The following is a 19,983-nucleotide window of genomic DNA, read 5'->3' on the forward strand; positions in this document are numbered from 1 at the left end:
TAAATGGCTCAAGGTAGTAATTCAGCCTTGAGGTAGGTAAGCAACAGAAGAATCTGACTATTTGCCTTCTATAGACTTCACTTTCTTCTAGGCATATGTTCATTCCACTCTGTTTCCACATCTGATACACCAACATGTATATGCAGTTTCATGTGAATGTTCACATTCATGAAAATAATAAATATTTTGTATGGAATGTGATATATACACATTTTTCCAAGTTTTCCCCCCAAAAAAGGGGGAGGGTGACATCTTCTCGGAATTAAGATTGATGAAGGAAGGATTAAACCACCACACACATAATGCAGTCCCAAGCAGTGCCCTGCTAGATCAGACCCCAGGTCCATCTACTCCAGCTGTCTGTTCTCACAGTGGCCAAGGAGCCACCGAACCCCTTAATTTAAAAAAGACTTGATATGCTTCACAATGGTGCATTTTGACCTTGTAGTCTCTTTGAAACAAACCAGTGTTTCTCAACCTTAGCCACTTTAAGATGTGTGGACTTCAACTCCCAGAATTCCCCAGCCAGCATGAAGTCCACACATCTTAAAGTGGCTGAGGTTGAGAAACACTGGGTTAAAGGGATGCAAAGATTGAGGCACCTACCACAAAAATGCAAATGAAAGGACCAATGCTTTCGGTCTCTGGGGATTGCAAAGAAAAAAGAACAAAAAAAGATGCTGGCTGTCTGCATTATTTGCATCTCTACTCTGCAGCACTAATACAACACCCAATCCAGAGGCTGCCTGTTGTGAGATCCTTGGCCAAATTATCCTGCCTAACTGTACCTACTACAAATGAGCTATATCCATCCACCTGCTGCCTCTTCCCCTTCCAGATTCATCTGCTGCTTTTGAGTATTCTGTTCCATTCAACATTTCCAACCCCTTGCTCTCCTTCCCTGCCTGCATCCAACCATCCACTTCTGCATTCTCTGCATTCACCCTCCAGTGTTCTTCTGATCTTTCCCCACATGCAAACAACTCCCCCCCCCCATCTTAACACCTCCCTTTTCCCCCCAGTCTGCTTCTGAGCTGTTTACCCATTTTATCTTATTTTCAACACTTCCTCCTCATGGCCCCTCAGAGGGAAACTGGCTGTTAGTTTTGGTGTTACAGCCCTCTCTACTGATCACGAAACAATTTACAGCTTTCTCTTTCATTTTCCTGCTTGTGATTTTACTACAAAGAGAAAGTATGAATGTGAGAAATAAAATTCTATGGAACACATTGATCTTAAAACTTAAGCAAATTAGAGTCTTTCTAATTTAAATAAAATACGCACTCGTGTGTATTTTGGAGAAAAATAAACTATTTAAAGATATTTAAGTAAAAAACAAAATTTGGCCTTGCCACTTTGAATGCAGCCATTAACTTGCCATTCAAATTGCTGGAAGCTGTGCCCTCCTGAGCCAGAGGTTTAAGTACAAAGTAATCTAATTCAACAAGGCTGAAGTCTGTTCCTTTCTACCAGGTTGCATCAGAGCACTGACCCACAATCAGAACTTTTACTTCTGACAGTAGCTCCCTAAGACTTCAGACAAAGAAGTTTGTTAGGTAAACAAGATAAAATGGGTAAACAGAAAGACCTATTTCAAGTCAGAAATTTTATCTTAAATTCATCCAAAGACTGGTATCCAGGACGCCCCCACAGGTAACATGGACTGCTGCTCAGGCAAGCATATCTAAGTGCTAGCCTAGATCTATTGATGGCTAGGAAAGGGCAAAAGAAACCTATAGGGCCTGGGGTAAGCGATTATGTTGAGGACTAGAAGATTAGCATGTCTTTATGCTTTGTTACAATCTGGTTACTGGTTGTATTAGCCTACATAAAAATCCCATGGCACAGAGCTTATGGCCCAACAGATCATACTGAGTACTGAGTGCAGATTGTCTTAATCAGCTGAATATTTGATGTCTATCAGAACTGAATTATGTATGACTTTCCAGATGTTGCTGAACTGTCCTTCATTATTGACTAGTCTGAGTAGGTATGCTGAATGTTGTAATTCAGCAATAACTGGAGGGCCATAGTGCCCTGGGGTACATAGTGCTCAATTAAACTGCATATTTGAGCCATTCTTGCCCTGAACGAGGTCTCCCTATTCCAGCTGCTTATTTTTCCTTACCCACAAATGTGCCGCTTTAGCCAAGCAACAGTTAAACTGCTTAGCCAAGAGTTTCTTCTTGTTAAAATCAAAATAATACAATTCATATGTAGTTTCTGTCATCTGAGACTTTCAAAGAACTTTATAAATATTCATGTATTTAAAAAAACTGCAGTTATGAGCAAACAACCATCACTCACAATAACTGCAGGGCTTGGAGTTATTAATCTTCTCTCTCTCCCCCTCCCTGCTGCACACCATCCCACTGTATTTACATGGAAGTAAATCCCTCTCCTGCAACAGTTCCCCCTCCCCCCAAAAGGAATAATTTCTAACCTACGTATGCACATGCATATTTGAGGGATCTTTAATTTATATATGGGCTGGCTGTATGCACTGGGCAGCCATAAATTTGTTGATTTGTGCTCACTAAATTTAATTGTAAATATAGATGGATTTTTATTTATTTTCTCTCCACCCTCCACCTTGATTAGGTATTCATTGTGTGGGTAAATCGGTTTTCTCAAGCCAATCATTTAGCCGTGCTGAGTAGGAGCAGCAACCCCAGAATATCTGGATAGGGGAACCATCATTTAGCTGTAGGGGTTTTGTGATTTCTAGCCACCACAATGTAATTTGGGATCAACTGTACTGTCACAGGAGATGGCCAGCAACTTGCGCTAGCTTCAGTTCTTGTGCTGATGATTTGAAACTGTAATCCATAACCAGGAGAGAGAAGAGATACGGTATGGCAACCTTTCCAAGACCAGCTTTATTAGAAGTATGGATAAGCAGCATTTTTAAAAAGCTGGTTTGGATCAACAAGTTTAAGTTGATGAAAGTTCTGGAATGAATGCCATTAACATGAGTACAATGCCCTCTGTTATCCCTTGGCCTCTCTCAGCTGTGGTTGCTCTGATATTTTTAGCAGTCTTGTTGTAAAACTAGTTGTTTGGGGTTGCAGTTGTAACTGATCACAGCCATCCCACTTAGACTGCTTCTTCTACTCTCCATCCCACTCTCTTTTCCTAGGTCATCCTTCTGCAGCCAAATCTCTTTCACATGTGTTGGATTATAGCTCCCATTATCCCTGGTCATTGTGCTGCAGTGGTTGGAGATTTATGGAAATTCTGATCAAGCACAACTGGAGGTCTCCCAATGGAGAAAGCCACCCTTAGATCTTCAGATTCCTCTCCCCACATCCTTCTCCTCTGGCTCTCCTCTCCTCACTTCATTCTTCTGGAAAGTGATTTTCCTTCTTAAAGTTTCTTTTGTCATGATCCTAACCCAGCCTTCCTCAACCTTTTGACCTTGGAGGAACCCTTGAAATATTTTTCGGGGAACCCCTGCACATTCAGGCTCAAATATAGGCCAGAAGTTACAAAATGATTATCTTCGTTTCATGGGTAGGCCTATAGATATACATTAACAGTGTTCTTAAACTAAAAATAAAGAATGAAACTTACCTCTTGAATGTGAAGTTGCCTGAATTTGAAACTTTTTAAATAAATTGTGATCTCCCAGGGAACCCCTAATAACCTCTCACGGAACCCTAGGGTTCCATGGAACCCTGGTTGAGAAATCCTATCCTAATCTGTTCCCTTTCCTCAGTCATTCATTTTATTCAATGTTTCTTTACTTTTCTTTTTGCTTGTATCTATTGTGTCCTTGCTTTTTTCCATATACCCTCCTCTGGTCATTTTCTGCTTGAATAACAAACTTCTTGTCTTTAAACTCCTTTTTGCTTTTCGGTCTTTCTGTAATGTTAGAACTATTTAGCCAATGACAAGAGAAACCTAAGAGTTTTACAAGTTATACCCAGTAGATACAGTATAGAAGTTTACAGAAGTCATAATACACAGGAGTCTTTGACAGATTGGCTCACCCGGTCCTCGACTACAGGCTTTCATTATCTCAGTCTCACACAAAGTATATGTCATTAGCTTTTTTAAAAATATTTTTAAAAAATAGCAGTACCAACAGAATTTCAGCATTGGGCAATCATATCTTTGTCATTTTCAGATGAATTATAACAGAGAATTGCTTTTTAAAAACCAGTTTACAATACGTATATAAGAACCTTTTTCATATTTTCCTTTGCAGAAAATGAAAGCGGATCATCTCCCTCCGTTGCAAGAAGCCTTATGAAAACATTAGCCTGCCACTTATTGTGTTTAGCTGTTCTACACTTACAGCAGAACTAACAAATGGCAATAAAATGCTAGCACTTTGGTCATAAAATAACCAGTTACTACATTAAAAAATAAGGTGATTATGATATCAGTTTCACCTTCATGTGTGCCTGGCAGGTCAAACCAGATTAGTTCTTTGCTCTTGCTGTACCTTGAAGTGATAATAAATAGGCTTTAAAAAAAAAAAAAAGACTCTTATCCCTCTGAAAGCTACTTTTATGCTAGCACTATAATTTTCTACTTGAACTATCTTATGGCTATGACTGCTAAGTATTTGTATTCTGAGATATAATCTCTATCTCTATTCTTCATTGAGCTGCTGCATGTTATTCCTCTTTTCTGGCAGTTATCAAAAATAAGTTCATCTCATTTTTTTAAAAATGGACAGTTACTGCCCTCATCCCCAAATGGAAAAAGACAAGAGGCAAAAGGGCCAGGAAATGGAGGGGAAGGGGAGGAGAGAAAGAAAGACAAACAACTAAAAGACTGGCACTTAACTGCAATCCAAGCCCGCCAATGTTCCCATCCTGGACTCAGGCCTGAATAGCAGTTGGTGGCTTTTGCTCCCTCGGCCAAGAGCCTAAATTGTGGTGGTAGATGCATGAGGCCAATATGAGCTCCCTTTTGGCTCTCCAGCCCTGCCTGCATGTAAGCAAGAGCTGACTGTGGATGTTTCTAGCTGGCTGAGAGTCGCAAGTCAACCTCCCTTCAGCTGCCCTCCTCTGAATGTTGGTTGGGGTCCCCTGAGAGACAGCAACTTCACAGTAGCCTTTGGTGCCCCAGCTGATGGATGCGGTGTGGATTATCTCAATTGCTTCTGATTTTTGGATCTATGTGGTGATTTTGGGGTCTATTTGGTGGTGATGGTGTTTTTAGTCTAGGGCTATGCCCTTTAGTTCCACATAACTACTCTGTTTTGATACCCTCCCATGCAGGCATTTGCTGTTGATGGATTGGGGAGGGCAAGAATGGAAGGAGAATGTGAACCTATTGGCTTCCCTCTCAGTCTTTGCCTACCTCCTTTCACCACCTTCTCCCTCTTTCTTCAGTTTCCCTTCCCTTCTTTCCTTTTTCATTCTTCTTCCTTTTGTTCATACCTTCCCCAACTTATTCCCCCACTCTTTCCACCCTCTCTCATCTGCCCATAATTCGTATCATCAGGGGATTCAGACTACCTTCAAGGCTTTTTTTTTTTAACTTTCTTACCAGAACACAGATGTCCTCCCAAGAGAAGGAGTACTGTAGGTAACTTAGTGGCATTTTCTCCCAGGCTTCAGCAGATTATAAATGTAAAAGACTATCTACAAAACACTGTAGCAAATGATGTTGATGCTGATGTCCAGGTCAAGGAGCATAGTACTTTCCTTTATTACAGTCACTGGCCAGAATACAAGAAGTTAACAGCAAAATAAATAAATAAATAAAACAGTATAGTTTACAGCAAGATCCTTGAGGCAAACAGAATGCTTCTGGTTTTACAATGAGTAACTTGCTGAAATGGGCGGCTATATATTTATTTATTTATCCAATTTGTCCCCACCCATCTCCTCCCTTCGGGGGACTCTGGACAGTTTACAATAATCAATTAAAATAACAATTATAAAATCCACAATATAAAATTACAATAATAAATAATATAAATAAAGTAAAAAATAAAAAAGTCCAAGTGGCACAAGAATCTAAAGCAGTCCAAATGTGGGAAGGAGGGATCAATATAAATTGATTAAATAAATTTGGCCTCCTTCATAGAAACTGAATCATACTAGTCTGATACTTGCAACTGTACATAAAAAAACATCAGAATTGTCTGGGTGCTTCATTCATTTCATTATAGGAAATTATAAGACGGGCCCTTGCATCCTTATAAAAAATGCAGTATAACAGGATGTCGAACACTAATTCAATAAACCCTTCTCCACAAGACACAGTTTTAGCTCATAAAGGATTGTTTTATATTTTCCCCTTTAGGGTTGCTGCAGGGAGAACGTTAAAATGCAGTAAGGGTAGCGCTGTTTGGAGTTTAGAGACAGTTATATAGTGTCAATACCTCACTGGCTTAACAAAAGGTGTCTGGCTGCTCAGGAAGTCAGTCCTGGGTAGGGCAGATTGATCCAGTTGAGCCTCCAGATCTTAGGCACGTTGTTTGAATGCAATGAGTGCTTGGTCATAGCCTATCGAGGAGCAGAGGACTCCGTATTAGGTATGTCTGCCACCATCAGTTGACCAAATATTTTTTTAAAAGCAGGATAAAAATCTAATAATAATAATAATAATAATAATAATCTGAAACAAGGTGCAGTAAAATATAACAGCAGCAACCAAATTAAACCAGAAACAATTTGCTGCCATTTCATGATGTCCCCAAATCTACTGATTGAGACAGTAGCTTCATTCCACCTCATACTCAGATCTTTGCCTACAAATATGAAAGGAACATGAGTCCTGTCCAATTTCTTATCCAGTTACATCCAGATAAACTTCCAGGGTTGCTTGACTGATTATGTGCCATCAAATTGCTGTTTATTCTTAGCAACCACATAGATTTTCTCCATGACACTCTGTCCCTAACTTGCAATGACTCATATAATATGGCCAACAATCATGGACAACATGTGTGGTCCAATTAGTGTCCAATTAATTAATTAACCGCTGCCATAGATGCAAGAAAGACTTTTTTCCCCAATGCATATTTGTTCATGAGTATATTTTATTGTGTTCAGTGCACTTACTTGTTAGCATTCAGGAAGGTAACTGTAAGCTTCGTAGAGGGATTTGGATTTTCCATTTCTGGCATCAGAATATTTGGATGTCCCTGAGAGCAAAGACAGAAATTACCCAGCAATTTGTAGAAGAATAAGAAGAAAACTCAATGCTGCTTTCTGAGCCTCCGCATTCTGGGAAGTCAAAAGAAGAGTAACTGCATTAAGGCTAGACTTCAGTTCTAACCACTGATAAGAAAAAGGTTTCTCCCTAATTCCAGTATTTGATTTTCATGTAACTGCAAATGAATAGAAAAGGCCCATCACTGAGTGTTCTATGCCAGTCAAGATTATTGTTAGCCTTAAAAAAAAAGAAGAAAAACTTCTTAGGAACAGTGCCAGTAAATGCTAATTTACCCATGCCAGTTGCAGATTTTCTCACACACACATACACAGAACTAATCCCCTCACATTTACAGAATTCCTGGCTTCAAATTATTTCAGATTAGACTTGTTTCAAATTGCCAATGCCTCATCTAATCAGTGAGGGAAATAAGAAGCATTATCAAGGCAGCATCCCTTATAAATAAAAGCTACTCCTTCACATGTTGCCAAATAAATACTCTGCCCCAAATTCCTAGGCTGCCTTCCCGCTGTATTAAAATGTGTGGGATTTAATTCCACTGAATTCCATGAAAAATGATCCTTCCAGTTATGGATCCTTCATAATAACAGAATTTGCTTTCAAGGAAACTGGAATCTGGTTTGCAGATAAAACATTGTTTTTAATTGCTCATAATTTTTTAAAGTACTTATAAATATAGGTATTAGAGAAAGATGGCCAGTCTCTACTAGTGCGGTGTAAGGGTGTTAGTGTGGTGGTGGGTTACACCATCATAGCTCCTCCTGCTCTCCTGCTCGCTTGACATAGAGGGGAGGGCAGCAAAGGAGTTTCTGGCTACCATTGCCTACATTGTTCTAATCCTGAAGAACAAAAAGTAACCAGGAAGGTCCAAAGAAAAAGATTAAGAAAGGAGGGCCAGGAAAAGGTAAGATGATGTCTCTGTGCCCTACCACCACTGCAAAGCATTTACGCTGCAAATTATGCTGCTGAAATTTTTTTTAAAAAATCCTTGATAAAAAAATAAACAGGAATAAGTATGTCAAAAACTTGCAAACAATTTGTACAGAAAAAAATCCTAAGCTACAAGATATAAAAAGATATTCTGTTCTTTCGTTCCCCCTTCCCCTCACCTAAGTTACTATTTTGCACTTTCTCTAACAGCTCAATCTTGGTAATCTTGGCAAGTGGGGAGAGTGGATCCCACCATTTCAGATCCTGCCATTTCTGATATAAAGAAGTACAAAAAGAGACTGAGCCGAAGAATGCCTCTTGAGTTCTTCTACAGCACTTGAGGCCCACCCTCATGTCAACCATGGCACCAAGATGACCTATTTTAGAGGACATGTCCTTATGACACAGCCTTGTCACATCCCCAGTTCACTGCAGAGGAAACTTTAATCCATCCTCATCTGTCGCAGTTTTAAATGAGTGCTTTCCATCTTCTTGTGACAAAAGTCTGGGTGTATGAACAAACTATGATGCTTCATTCATTATTTTGGGTCTCGCATCTGCTGAGCTACTCTTGGCTAATTGAGCAGTTGTGGGCACACTCCCTCCTCTCTGATCACTGGACATTGCTTTTCATGACTATTTTGACTTGGCTGCAGGAGAGACCAGGTACCTACTTGCCATGGAGGCCTCTGCCTGCATAATGCCTGACCAGTAAATTGGTGTCCAAAAAATAGCCTGACAGACTGATGGCCCAGGATGAAACAGGATAAAGCTCTCTCAATGCACTGTGTAAGCTACCTCCTGCTTCACTCTGTAATCCTACTACACCCCACTGACCTGTCAGGCTACTATTGGGCACAGGTCTACTGATCATTCAGAAGATCAGACCTATTACATGACATTTAACCACACTATAATGAATTGATAAAAATAACTGATTATTTGTCTTCAGAATTATGGATTCCAGTATTTTCTAAGTCTCAGCCGCTCACCATGTAACTGCTACAGAATCTCACATACTTACAACACTTTACAACCCAGTTGTGTCTCCACCTCAAATCCAGTGGAGTCTCCTCCAAGGCATTGTCTGAGGTCCTCTGTTCTGACTAGGATCACAGAGAGTCAACACTTTTCCACTTTAGATTTCCCTGCCCACAGTGACTAAGAGACCAAGGGACACAGGAACCCTTGGCCAGAATCCAGTCACACCTTTAGACCCTCTAGTATCATCCCAAGGAGCCAAGAGCCTAATAGATTTGTGCTGAAGAACAGTGTCAGGGATCAAATGCCCACTGGGTAGTCCAAGACCCTCCCATTACCCCAAGCTCAGGATTGGGGCCCCGCTGAATTCCTGTAAGAGAGGAAACAGAAAGGATGCTGTGTAGAATTCCTCACCTCTGCCCAACAGCTGCTATTGTGACTGTGAGAACATCTCCTTTGCTAAGAACTGCCTTCTTTGCCTAACTCCTTGCTGAGTAACTGCTCCTGGTGCTGAAGTCTTCTTACTCAGCTCAAGATTGCCAGTTGGACAATAGTTAATGAAAATCCAGGCACACACACAAATTCATGCCTACTCTCTAAAACTTCCTTCCCCAATGTGGCATCTTCCAGATGTGATTGGGTTATAACACCTATCATCCCTGACCAGTGTGTGATGATAGATGAGGATGTCTGACCCACCTGGAGGACACCAAGTTAGGGAAAGCTGCCATAGATGTTGCCACCCAAACATTCTGAGTATTGTGCTTAGATTATTTATGGATTTATTTCATGGAAAGCTTTTTTTAAAGCAAAAACTAATTCTTCAGCCAAAAAGGTCCCCACTGTAGTTTAGGAAAATAGTAATTAGACCATCTCTGCCTTCTGGGTTTATAATCCAAAGATACAAGGAAAATAATTAGAGAATGAGGAGGAAAGAAAACATGATGATTGTTAGTTCAGTAGCCCCAGAGAATGGAAATACATGTACTGTGGTCTGATTGCAGTGTGTCTTATTTTCTTCCTGGCCTGGCCTGTGATTCGTTGCATTCTCCTTTTCTTTTTCCAATCACTATATTTTTCCTTCTTCTTTTGCTTAATTTGCCTCTTCTCCCCTTTCTTCAGGGTAATGGTTCTTCTGGGTCGGTCAAGCTAACCTCTCATGTCTAGGCGAGCTGTTCTTTTTCCGCCAGTTGACTCAAACTCCTTCTCCAGCCTTTGCAGTATTCCAAGGGAGCAATAGATTTCCAGTAGTATAAATTATTGTCTTTAAAACCAGTAGAGCTCTCAAAGTCCATACTTTAATGACCTCTGAGAGGACCCACACCAACGGTGGTTACAGTGCAACACTGCATTTATAGTGCTTTTACCCAATATATATCGCAACTCTTGTAATTAATCTGATACAGTGAGAACACCCTCATCAGGCAGAAGAAAGAACTCTGTAAGGACCTTGATAGTGAAGCAGTGTCTCCAATTAGTCATTATCACACATATGTTTCGCAGGATAACACGTGGTTATTAAAATGATCTCTCCATGATACTACAATCTGGAATGTCATTGTGTCACATTATCCTACCCTAATGATCATCAACTGGCTCATTTTTCAGAATTAGGTCTGTAATTAACTGATGGATTGTTAAGACTTCTAAGCACCTTTCATTTACTGCCAAAAGCATAGCTATTGAAAGTATGATTGATGATGAGACTCTTTGGCATTGACAGCCAATACTTGATGCATCATCGTTTTTGAGTTATCCATGGGAAACAAGTAAGCAAGCCCAGATCAAGTGGCTCCTGTGGAAAAAGGGAGATGAAGCAGGAGCAACAGGAACATTCATAGCTGGTAACAGAGATGTGGCTGAATTACTCAATCACCCCCATCCCAAGGGAGCCTCACTGCAAAGAACAGTGATTCATGCAGGGAGTGCATTAGCTGTCTCTTTTGGTCCAATAGCCCTGGGAATTTCTATAGGAAATTTAACAGGCTATATGGACAATGGAACAGAATATTGTAACTACTGGACTATCCTGCACCCCAGAAGTAGAAAATCACTTTAGCTACACGCATTATTGTGTGTTGAGTTGGGAAGAGTACGTCTGCATGCACAAATCTGCATGCACACACAAACAAGCACACAGCAATGCAAATGCACAAAATCTCTTGGTCCTGTAGCTCTCCCCACATCTGTTTCTTTCTGCCTTGCTGCTGTTGCAGTTTGGACAGCACCAGCACCAGCACTTTACTTAATGGTCCTAAATGGTCCTGAACTGCCCAGCAATTGTAGAACCTTCTCAGTGCAGAAACAGGAGTGTCGGAGATAGAAGATAGAAGAATAGGTGGCGGCGGCAGCTGTAGCGGTGCTAAAGCAGGAAGGGACAAGTGAGTAGGGAGGGGGGAAGCATTCTTTCCGGTTCACATCGAATCCTTGGAGCATCACAGGCAACTTCTGCGTTGCCCATCCTAGTAAACTTATTTACTGCAGATTAAGTCATTACTGAATTAAATGAAAATGGCTTCTAAGTTGCCACACACAGAATAGGGCTGCAGTTATTCTTTTAGGATTACTGCACTGTGTCACTTTTAGAAACCTACAAAGATCTTCCTAGAAGCTTTGGAAGAGGAAATCAATAACTGACTGTCACTGATCAGGTTCTAGGCTGTTGATGGATGGTGGTTTGTATCCACAGTGACACAGCAAAGCTAAGCAAGATAGAAAATATTTCATTTGCTGACATATAAATTCAATTTTATGATGACGTGTTTAAGAGATCTGGAAGTATAGTCACTCCTTTAGAAATCTGGGGAACTCATACACTGGGTCTCCAGAACAAGACTGAGTTTATGAAGTAGCAACTCTAGTACTTAATGCAGTTCAAAATAAGGTAAATAGAGTAAGGTGCTTGCAAGGGAGATGAAATTGATTTTTTTAAGGAGTGGCACTGCATCTCAAATGGATTTCTGTAAAGGGAAAGTCATAATAGATCCATGATTATTGCAGAGTTAGATACTGAGCTAGAAACATGTTAATGAGGCACCCACAGTCCTTCAGGAGCAGACCTGATGCTTGTCACAACATGTTGACTATCAGAAGGCAAAGAAATAGAATGGGGAATGGTATGAGTGGGAAAGAGAGAGTTCTCTTATACACATACATGACAAATGCCTGTATTGTCTGCAAAAGTTAACACATGTAATAGAAGAAATAGTTACACAAATTACAAGATATGACGTATCAAAGCCATCATTTTGATAACTGGTCTTCAGAAGTGATTTACATGTCAGCATCCTTGTGCATAGTTAAAAAGATGTGCCTTTCCAAAGGGAAGATTAGATAATATAACTATCTGCTCACCACTAAACTCTAATCCAGGGGTAAGCGTGTACACAAATGCACACGGGAGCATATGCAGTTCCTGGAACTACACATGTATAGCTATGTAAAATAATCACTTTCACATATATTATTCAACCATTGAAGGGTTCCAGCCTTCCTTGCATCAATTTTATGATGACATGTTTAAAAGATTTGATAGATAGATCCTTTTTATCGTTAGAAATTTGGGGAGCTCTTATATTGGTTCTCCAGAATAACAATAGAATAAGACTGAGTTTATGGAATAGCAAATCTAGTACAAATAAATCTGTATTATTCAAACATTGAAGAGCACTAACTCCAGCCTTCCTTGGATAAGATTGCCAAAGTCCAAGACTAAGCCACATCTGCACATCTCCAACATTTGGACTAGGGACAAGCAGCCATTGTCCCCAGATGTTTGCTAGAACTGTAAGTGCAGAAGCTTGTTTCCATATAGTAATGACCCATTTGGATGTTGTTGTTTATTCGTTCAGTTGCTTCCAACTCTTCATGACTTCCTTATGGTCCAGCTCTCGCAGCCATATGTTACTACGGGGAACACCATTGTTTTGACTATGCAGACCTTTGTTGTCAGTGTGATGTCTCTGCTCTTATCTATTTTATTGAGATTTGTCATTGCTCTCCTCCCAAGAATTAAACGCCTTCTGATTTCCTGGCTGCAGTCAGCGTCTGCAGTAATCTTTGCACCTAGAAATATGAAGTCTGTCACTGCTTCTACATTTTCTCCCTCTATTTGCCAGTTATCAATCAAGCTGGTTGCCATAATCTTGGTTTTTTTGAGGTTTAGCTGCAAGCCAGCTTTTGCACTTTCTTCTTTCACCTTCATCATAAGGCTCCTCAGTTCCTCCTCGCTTTCAGCCATCAAAGTGGTATCATCTGCATATCTGAGATTGTTAATGTTTCTTCCAGCAGATTTAACCCCAGCCTTGGATTCTTCAAGCCTAGCATGTCACATGATGTGTTCTGCGTACAAGTTGAATAGGTAGGGTGAGAGAATACAACCCTGCCGTACTCCTTTCCCAATCTTAAACCAGTCCGTTGTTCCGTGGTCTGTTCTTACTGTTGCTACTTGGTCGTTATACAGATTCTTCAGGAGGCAAACAAGATGACTTGGCATCCCCATACCACTAAGAACTTGCCACAGTTTGTTATGGTCCACACAGTCAAAGGCTTTAGAATAGTCAATAAAACAGAAATAGATGTTTTTCTGAAACTCCCTGGCTTTTTCCATTATCCAGCGGATATTGGCAATTTGGTCCCTAGTTCCTCTGCCTTTTCTAAACCCAGCTTGTGCATCTGGCAATTCTCGCTCCATGAATTGCTGAAGTCTACCTTGCAGGATCTTGAGCATTACCTTACTGGCATGTGAAATGAGTGCCACTGTTCGATAGTTTGAACATTCTTTAGTGTTCCCCTTTTTTGGTATGGGGATATAAGTTGATTTTTTCCAGTCTGATGGCCATTCTTGTGTTTTCCAAATTTGCTGGCATATAGCATGCATTACCTTCACAGCATCATCTCGCAAGATTTTGAACAGTTCAGCTGGGATGCCATCGTCTCCTGCTGCCTTGTTATTAGCAATGCTTCTTAAGGCCCACTCAACCTCACTCTTCAGGATGTCTGGCTCTAGCTCACTGACCACACCGTCAAAGCTATCCCCGATATTGTTATCCTTCTGTATATTCTTGCCACCTTTTCTTGATCTCTTCTTCTTCTGTTAGGTCCTTGCCATCTTTGTTTTTGATCATACCCATTTTGGCCTGGAATTTACCTCCGATGTTTCTAATTTTCTGGAAGAGGTCTCTTGTCCTTCCTATTCTATTGTCTTCTTCCACTTCCGCGCACTGCTTGTTTAAAAATTCACCCGTTTGGATAAGGCAATCAATAAATGCTGTATACCACACCAGGCTCTTTCTACATGGTTCCTATAACCTCCACCCCACCCCAATCACACAGCCAACCTCCAAACAATGGTAGTGAGATTTCCTGCAAGACATTCAGCTAGAAATGAAAGGAGTATTATGTCTCCAGTAGGTTACCTTTCTAAAACCTCCCCTCATTCTCAGAAGAGGAAGAAACAACCAAACATTCTGCCTTAACCCCTCTAATGTCATTTCAGTTTTCACTGCCCTGCCTATAGATGATTGCCGTTAAGTATGTCAAGTGAACTGGAACTGATTTGAAAATCCAAACTATTGATTTCAAAGGAAGGTTTAATGTAAGGCCTGGAGGGTTTAAGCAGTGGAATTGACCCCCCACAGTAGATTCCCTGGATAGCAGCAGAAGCACCACTGGGCATCGATAAACGCCCTTAGGATGTCCTTGGTCCTCCCAGCTTTCCTTGCCTCTTCTTCTTCATCTCCCCACTATGAGTAACAAAACAATAAGAAGTCATATTCTCTCCCTCAGAGAGCTGATTCTTATAGGGCCCAAAAGAAAGGCCAGTGAGTCCACTGCTATCAGACCAGACCCAGACCCATGGAGAACATCTGCCTCATAGATTCCAAGACCTGAAACCAGCCCCCTAGCCAATATATTGAAATAAAAGTTGTATTTTAAAGGTATGTGCACAAGTACAATCTTACTCGTATAAAAAAGAACTCTATAAGAGAGCTCCATCACTGCCATGTAAGGCTCTCAAACTGCTGGTTTGTGTGTCTCTAGAAAGGCATTAGAGTATCTTGGGATACTTTTTAGACTCAGAACATAATTTCTAATAGAAAACCTCTCTTGTTGTAAATCAAACAGTGGAACGTATTGCTTTTTGGCTTTCCTGGCCAGTGGAGGGTTTATCTAATCGTCCTTTTGGTTATCTCAACCAAACACTCAAGGTCATTCATGAATTACATACAGTTTAGCGTAAACTGCAACACCAAGAGTCTTAACTGCATACATCTACTCCTCAGCTGGCTGCTGTGTATTTAACATAGCTGGGACATTGATCAGGGAAATGCACTTTTCCCCACCCGTACACCCTCACAGATGCACACAATTATTATTTCCAAACTGTGCCACTCTTTCGATTTCCTAGGAAGGGAGCCGTGTTAGTCTATGGTAGCAAACACACAGAAGGAGTCTGCTAGCACCTTTTCTGACTAACACATTCTATTAAAAGGAGTAAGCTTTCATGAAAGCAGCTCCTGAAAGTTTACACCTTTTAATAAAATGTGTTAGTCAGAAAAGATGCTAGCAGACTCCTGATTTTTTTCAGTTCCTACCCCTGATTTCCAGATAAAGGTCTTGGAACATTAATTTATCCTTCAAGTCACGCCACTGGAAGCTGCAGAATAGTTTTCATGCCATCTAATCCACCGAGATGGGATTTTATAAATGTAACATAAACAAGAGTAGTGCTGTTGAGAAAAGTCAGGAATTTAAAAGAAGTTTCTGTAAGAAAGCATCATGATATTCTGATTCTAGAGAAAGGAAGGAAAAACGTGCATTCATAAGCACATACTGTCCTCTAGTGGTTCCTTCAAATAGTTGGTGATATTCTTTCTCAGATGAATGGAAGATAATTATTGTGTGTATCTGTAAACATGCTCATCTTCTACCAGAGATCCCTAGCTAAAGGATTCTCCCATATCTGCATATCTGAAGGCTCTTCTGCAATCAGTGTATGTTATATTCTTTTGACAATCTGCAGTGGTCCAGCATTTGTTTTTCTTTGTTTAATTAAATAAGGTTTAATGTTAATCTCATAATTCAGGTGAGCATAATCTGTGGGGGACTTATTCCAGTTGTGAAGAGGGCTAAAATCTATAGTGGGCAGAGTCTAAACTGAAAGTGAGTAGGCTGTAATTATTTTTCTCCCGTTTTTTCCTTAGACAGCAGTTTCCCAAAGAGGAGGCAACTCACTCTTGTTTCCTCTCAAAAAGTTTTTGAAATGAAGCCAAAGGCCACTTGACATTGGATCTTAAGACTGTAGGTTGCTTTAGGATTACAGATTGTCTGTTCTGATACAATAAATAAATTGCACTTATAAATTATTCAGTACCCTTACCTTATTTACCCATCAATGACAGTTCCAGTCCTACATACATCTCAACATTCATCATCTGGAAAACTACGTTATTTTCTCTAGCTACAAACTTCCTGGACTCCCCAAAAACTTCTCCTTGGTGTTCTTAGTACTGGCCCTTCATTCTACCAACTTCAAGATCTTCCCTTTATTTTAACAGTTAGCAACTCTGAATGGCTTTTCTCCTTTAACATCTTGCATCCTCCCCTTGCCAGATTCCTTGCTTGCTTGGCTGCCTGTATCTTCAATCGAATGTCACTGCTGATGGACTTCCCAGCTCAGACTTGGTCTGTGGTTGAGCCTCTCTCTAAAGACTTTTCTATGTACAGTGTCTCTCTGAGATTCATTCATCCAGGGTGTGTCCTCACCTGCTCAACTGCAGTGATGGCAGCAGGACTCTATCTATGGCAGGATACGGCAGACAGAAGAAAGGAAAATCCATCTTCCCCATCCCTCTCTGGTGCCACACATCTTGCTATACGTTTATCATCTGGGAAATACATTGCTACTGACATTACAACAATGCTTTGGTGAAATCACGAGCTATTTAACTACAGTATATAAGTGTATAACTAGAGCATATAAGGACAATAAGTGGGCTGGGAGAGGAGAAGAAAAGAATTGGTAGATTGATGGATGGGAGTAGAAAAGAAAGCCGCATGGGTTGGAAGTAGGATCATGTGGGATGGTTGATCTGCTGGAGAAGGAGATAATTCTTTGATTTTAAGTGCAAATTGGGGAAATGTTAATGCTTAGTTCATATTTCAAACCACATTACAAACTGCCAAAACTCTTATTTTTAAATTCACAAATACACTGCTCTGTGATAGCTGTACTGTTAATATTGGTAATTCTTTTCTTTAAGCTTATTGAGCACCTTCATGTTATCTGTAACACATACATGCACCTGTAGATCTCCAAAGTTCATCTTCAGTGTGCATTGTAAAATGAGGATGCCTTATATATACAGCAGTTGAGATGCTTTTAGGCGTATTTCCAAGATTCCTTTTATATTAAACGTCCAGCACTTCTTTGCTCATTGCATTGACCTATATCCTCAGATCATGTGACCAGAGTTTTATCTGGTAAATGTGGGTCAATTCTTGTAACTGCATCAATATGGTTGTTATGCAATGTGTTCAATACAAACGTGCTTCAGATCTAGCATAAGCCCTCTTGCTGTACCTTCAGCAGCTCCATAAATGGCCACACTTTTTTTCCAGATTCAAACAGCAGCCAAAATATGTGTTTGAGTTCAGGAGGCGGTAAGGAGGCAGCAACAGAGTGTGGACATGCAGTTGTACCCTGTCACCACTCTGTAAGGTCTCTTAATTCAACCCATACAGCCACAGTGTGAATACAGGAAAAGGCACAGCCCTCACACCAGATCCAAGGCACCCTTATCTGCTTTGGATCTTGAACCAGTAGACCTCTACCATCCTGCATCAATTTCAAGTCACTGCAGTCCCCTGGCTCCCCACCCCCACCCCAAGATAATGGTGGCAAAACCCTAAATGACTTTACAGACCTTGAGGCTGCCCATGGTTGATGTTGGAGAGAGAAGAAAAATGCTACTTTAACACCAATATAGCTAACCATGACTTGAGCCAGTCTCACTACAGGTAATCGGCTAGGTTTGAGATGAAAGAAAAGTCATCAGTCATAGCATTAAAAGGATGTTGTTAAGGTATGTTTATGCCATAGTTAGGTGAGAGCCAGTTTGGTGTAGTTGTTAAGGCATCTGGCTAGAAACTGGGAGACCGTGAGTTCTAGTCCTGTCTCAGGCACAAAGCCAGCTGGGTGACCGTGGGCCAGTCGCTCTCTCTCAGCCCTGGGAAGCAGGCAATGGCAAACCACTTCTGAAAAACCTTGCCAAGAAAACTGCAGGGACTGGTCCAGGAGTCAACAATGACATGAAGGCATAGATAGAGATAGAGAAAGAGAGATAGATAAGTGAGAGTGGGAAGGGGTCCATTATATATGAATACTAAATAGCCCAACTTTCCCACCCATTCACTCCCAAAAGACTGAAAATTTCATACATCACACTTTATGCATAATTTAAATTTTAAATTACTACAAAACAGCGAGGTGTAATAGGTAATAGGATACACATACGCATTAAGTTTTTGTATGCTTTTATATCAAGAAGTGCACATTAGAAATAATTACTATGGTTTATTTAACTTCATAGATAGCTAGACTAACAAATTAATTTCTCATTTGGTTTGCACCAAATAAAATAAATCTTTCAATTAATTTGCACCATATCCCTGGATCATCTCAAAATACTTGTCTCCATTTTAAATTATAACTAATTTGCAATTAATGAGCAGGTGTGAAAAAGTGCACTGGAAAAAGAGTGCCTGATAGCAAGCACTTTTATGCACACATGCACATAAAAATAGCAACTTCTGCATCAAAATGTCATTTTGAAAATTTAATGGAACACTAATCAAAAAGCAAGCCAAGGGCAAATCAAGGTGCTGCTCGCAATTAATTTTGCAATTCTCACCCACATCCTACAGCAACCTTTAAACAGTTCCCTTCCAGTTAATTACTTTATTCATCAATCATTACCATCTCCATAAGTAAATTCAAAATAAAGTGGCTCACAATAGCATTCTGGAGTGGGGCCAAAGCGCTAGGGATTTGTGGAAGAAGTGAAGTCTTGAGAGTGGGACAGAGGAAAAGTTGGGCAAGGAAGATCAGGAAGGAAAACTGAAGAGGGAAATGGAGGTACAGACATAAGAAGCAGGCTTGAAGTGCAGTTACACGTTGTGACAAGTGAATGGAGAAGGCAGATCAGCCACTGGGTATTTGGTAGAGAGAACAAAGTCCACCCATCCATACGAAATCATCATGCTGTTCCTTTTCAAGGTAAGGAGCATTATGCATGAGATAACAAAAAAGAAAACAAAGGCTATTATCTGCCCTTATTTTTCAACCTGTTCAAATCATCTGTGTTTCCACCACAACATACTTTGCCAAACTGTTCACCTCTCTCTGAGGACTTCACTTCCATCCAACCACCGCTCTTCAGTCCTCCTCTTCCTCTCAACCTTACTATACTTGCTTTGCAATTCAGCCCTCATTTGTTCTCTCTAGATGACTGAACCACCTCAGTGCACTTCTTTCATACGGGTCACTCATTTTCACATTAAGTCCACATTCACGCAGCATTAGGAAGTACAGTGCTCTGGGTCCAAAGCCAGAAAGGTGCATACATGATGTAGCACCCGAGAATACCTCCTTAAGGCAGCAGCACCTTTTCCTGGGTTCACACAGTAGTCATGCAATCCAAAGGAAGGATGTGTTTAAGTTAAGGAGGTGCCCACAGTATTCCCATGCCTGCTCAGAGCATCTTCTCTCATCCTGTTGGGAAGGCCAGAGAATTCTGGAGTCCTGCACTTTTCATTGTCCAAGGTATCCTCGGCTCACCAGTGGAGGAGATGAACATTGAGGTCTTCAGCAATCTTGTATGCTGAACTCTTTGCATGCTTTTGAGCCATCAAGATCAAGTTTATTTT

At 40.6% G+C, this 19,983-nt stretch overlaps 1 protein-coding gene across 1 annotated transcript in view; it reads right to left on the reverse strand.

Moving 5' to 3' along the window:
• Window positions 1–358: 358 nt before the first annotated feature.
• The window catches only part of TOMM5 (translocase of outer mitochondrial membrane 5), an 86,705-nt gene continuing 67,080 nt past the window's right edge, over window positions 359–19,983 (reverse strand). The window contains exon 3 of the transcript XR_010067303.1: window positions 359–368. The gene's annotated coding sequence lies outside the window, so the exon portion shown is untranslated. The remainder of the gene's footprint in view (window positions 369–19,983) is intronic.

This window comes from Candoia aspera, chromosome 2 (assembly GCF_035149785.1).
Source record: "Candoia aspera isolate rCanAsp1 chromosome 2, rCanAsp1.hap2, whole genome shotgun sequence".
NCBI lineage: Eukaryota > Metazoa > Chordata > Lepidosauria > Squamata > Boidae > Candoia > Candoia aspera.